This window comes from Castor canadensis, chromosome 7 (genome assembly GCF_047511655.1).
Source record: "Castor canadensis chromosome 7, mCasCan1.hap1v2, whole genome shotgun sequence".
Taxonomy (NCBI): Eukaryota; Metazoa; Chordata; class Mammalia; order Rodentia; family Castoridae; genus Castor; species Castor canadensis.
This window is the reverse complement of record NC_133392.1, coordinates 58,756,192-58,760,145: the sequence shown is the minus strand read 5'-3', so window position 1 is coordinate 58,760,145 and position 3,954 is coordinate 58,756,192. Positions and strand designations below refer to the sequence as shown.

The window sequence follows — 3,954 nt, the reverse complement described above, 5'->3', positions numbered from 1 at the left end:
TGAACTCAAAATCCTACTGCCTTAGCCTCCCAAGTGTTGGAATTACAGGTGTGCACCATCATATCTGGCTCCTATTAAATGCTTTTAAAAAATGGCATAACAAATATATTACAGAAGCAAAAAAAAAAGAGTTCAACTTCATTTCAAGCAATGACCACCAACGCCAGTAAAAACGTCACTCTTTTAGTAGCAACACAAAACGCATAGGAAAATCCAAGGTTATTTTTCAGTTATTATTTGAGTGCTTTCAATTTGGAAAACACTTTATGAAACAATGCTGCTTTTGGGTTTCCTCAGCAAGTTTTCGTGACATAGTATGAAAAAGTGAGTCATGGTACACTGGGACTTAAGAATCTTAAGGTGACAAAACTGAGAAGAGCTGCATAACTCATTTGCACAGAATTGTAAAATTACTTGTTTCCCAACATAATTCAATGCAAACCAGGCATATTCTCTAAAAGTGCTCCTTTTTGCCAACAAGCCTGTTTTCCTGACGACACGTTAGTTAGAAATCAGCAGCAACAACCTTCTATTATCACCTGGCAAAGATGTAAAACCAAACTGCTAAAGCCTTTCTGCCATCTGGGCTGCCCTCTACTGGACCATGGAAGTATTTAGCCACTAGGTCAAAGCAACTTGGTTTTACAAAAGTAACAGAGTGGATACAATGTAAACATCTCATGTCCCTAAAAAAACTGAAGTTCACTGAGTAAGATAAAGATTCAGCACTGCACCATCAAAACAAAACAAAACAAAAACAAAAACAACCCTGTAGTAAATTAAGTTTTAGCATGAAAGTAATCAATAGAGTGCCAATTCTACAAGTAAACAATTTCAGTCATTTTGAGCATGGGGAATACATTTATGTGTTTCAGCCTCTTTGAACTTTAGAGGCAGATCTAAAACAGGAGCAGTAATGGGCAGATGCAAGGACACACTCCAACGCCAGCCTTCACCATGACTTCTGTATTAGTACAAGTCACGTTTCTGTGAGAACATTTAATCTGTGGATGTGTCCTTGTGCAGAAGGAGGCTTAACAGATACATGCTGAGTTCATGTCCATAAGTCTGTTCAGAGCTGTTTCCTCTGTCAACAGTCATTTCAAGTTGTTTTTCTGCGGTTCATCCCTAGACCTGAGATTTGCCGTAATGCAGAACCAATTTACCATCACTGCCAGAACACTCATAGAAGGTTCTGACCTCCTGATCTGGGGAAGGAGCAAAGAACTGATTCATATAAATGAACAACTGTTCCAAGGCTATGAGTTTAAGGAACTTTTTGATGAAGTTGTACAGTACCATAACATAAATCTGCCAATGACACTTTAGGAATAGGGAAGCCCCCACAACCTGGGAGAAGTGGAGGAACCAGCTTGGCCAGAGGACCAGAAGGTATGGGAAGCCCCCTCGTGCCAAGAATGGACCTATAGGATTCTACTACGAACTGTTCTTTAGGTTAGGATGGAAGCTATATCTATCTATCTATCTATCTATCTATCTATCTATCTATCTATCTATCTATCTATCTATCTATCTAAAATCTCTCCACTCCAGCCTCTGGGGCAGCTGGTTTCTGGACCCAACTGTGCATTTCTCTGCTCAACCTTTCTCTATCAATAAAATTTCTTTCCTGTAACTCTGGTGCTCAGCCTCTTAGTCTTAAAGAGTGTTCAGAGACCAAGAACCCATTAGCGCATCTGTGGATCCCCCTGTGACATCTGGTGCCCATGACAAAGTCATTGAGTCCTTGGATGGTTCGGGTTAGCTCTGCAGCCCACTTCTTCGTTTTCATTATAGGGGTGTTGCCCACAGCCTTTAGCAAGATGTTGATTTTTTTCTTGGTGTCCCAGCAGGTCCCTCTGAGACTCAGCAGAAGGGGGCTCTGGAGTGGTTGTTTCTGGGAAGCCCTCCATAGGTCCTTCCAGCCAGTTGCAGCAGTTGCAGGAGGTAGCTGCAGCATGGGTTCCCGCTCCTCTGCCATCTTGCTCCATAGGAAGTAAATGCAGAAGTGGAAACTCAAATCTTTTTTAACATGAGTTACTTGTATATGAAATTGTATTAATGCTCGTTTGTTCTGCCTATTTGCTATGAGCAGTGTGTCACATTTTGGCCAACTCAATTTACTCATTTACTTAACCATTAATATGCACGTGAGTATTATGTGTTAGGTACCATTCTACAAGCATAAATCTGAGTTTAGGTATGTTAGAGTTCATTTTCATTGTGGAAAAATATGTAAACAAGTAATTTCCATGCAATGCATTCATAGATGCAGGTAGAAAGCATTTCTTTTTTTTTTTTCTTTTATTATTCGTATGTGCATACAAGGCTTGGTTCATTTCTCCCCCCTGCCCCCACCCCCTCCCTTACCACCCACTCCGCCCCCTCCCTATCTCCCCCCCTCAATACCCACCAGAAACTATTTTGCCCTTATTTCTAATTTTGTTGTAGAGAGAGTATAAGCAATAATAGGAAGGAACAAGGGTTTTTGCTGGTTGAGATAAGGATAGCTATACAGGGCATTGACTCACATTGATTTCCTGTGCGTGGGTGTTACCTTCTAGGTTAATTCTTTTTGATCTAACCTTTCTCTAGTACCTGTTCCCCTTTTCCTATTGGCCTCAGTTGCTTTAAGGTATCTGCTTTAGTTTCTCTGCGTTAAGGGCAACAAATGCTAGCTAGTTTTTTAGGTGTCTTACCTATCCTCACCCCTCCCTTGTGTGCTCTCGCTTTTATCATGTGCTCATAGTCCAATCCCCTTGTTGTGTTTGCCCTTGATCTAATGTCCACATATGAGGGAGAACATACGATTTTTGGTTTTTTGAGCCAGGCTAACCTCACTCAGAATGATGTTCTCCAATTCCATCCATTTACCAGCGAATGATAACATTTCGTTCTTCTTCATGGCTGCATAAAATTCCACTGTGTATAGATACCACATTTTCTTAATCCATTCGTCAGTGCTGGGGCATCTTGGCTGTTTCCATAACTTGGCTATTGTGAATAGTGCTGCAATAAACATGGGTGTGCAGGTGCCTCTGGAGTAACAGTCTTTTGGGTATATCCCCAAGAGTGGTATTGCTGGATCAAATGGTAGATCGATGTCCAGCTTTTTAAGTAGGCTCCAAATTTTTTTCCAGAGTGGTTGTACTAGTCTACATTCCCACCAACAGTGTAAGAGGGTTCCTTTTTCCCCGCATCCTCGCCAACACCTGTTGTTGTTGGTGTTGCTGATGATGGCTATTCTAACAGGGGTGAGGTGGAATCTTAGTGTGGTTTTAATTTGCATTTCCTTTATTGCTAGAGATGGTGAGCATTTTTTCATGTGTTTTCTGGCCATTTGAATTTCTTCTTTTGAGAAAGTTCTGTTTAGTTCACGTGCCCATTTCTTTATTGGTTCATTAGTTTTGGGAGAATTTAGTTTTTTAAGTTCCCTGTATATTCTGGTTATCAGTCCTTTGTCTGATGTGTAATTGGCAAATATTTTCTCCCACTCTGTGGGTGTTCTCTTCAGTTTAGAGACCATTTCTTTTGATGCACAGAAGCTTTTTAGTTTTATGAGGTCCCATTTATCTATGCCATCTCTTAGTTGCAGTGCTGCTGGGGTTTCATTGAGAAAGTTCTTACCTATACCTACTAACTCCAGAGTATTTCCTACTCTTTCTTGTATCAACTTAAGAGTTTGGGGTCTGATATTGAGATCCTTGATCCATTTTGAGTTAATCTTGGTAATTTTGGTTAATCTTGGTGATATACATGGATCTAGTTTCAGTTTTTTGCAGACTGCTAACCAGTTTTCCCAGCAGTTTTTGTTGAAGAGGCTGTTATTTCTCCATCGTATATTTTTAGCTCCTTTGTCAAAGATAAGTTGCTTATAGTTGTGTGGCTTCATATCTGGATCCTCTATTCTGTTCCACTGGTCTTCATGTCTGTTTTTGTGCCAGTACCATGCTG

At 40.5% G+C, this 3,954-nt stretch overlaps 1 pseudogene; it reads right to left on the bottom strand.

Annotated features, from left to right (window-relative positions):
• Positions 1-1,128: 1,128 nt before the first annotated feature.
• LOC109683933 (ubiquitin-like protein ATG12 pseudogene) lies at positions 1,129-1,981 on the bottom strand (annotated as a pseudogene).
• Positions 1,982-3,954: the final 1,973 nt, after the last annotated feature.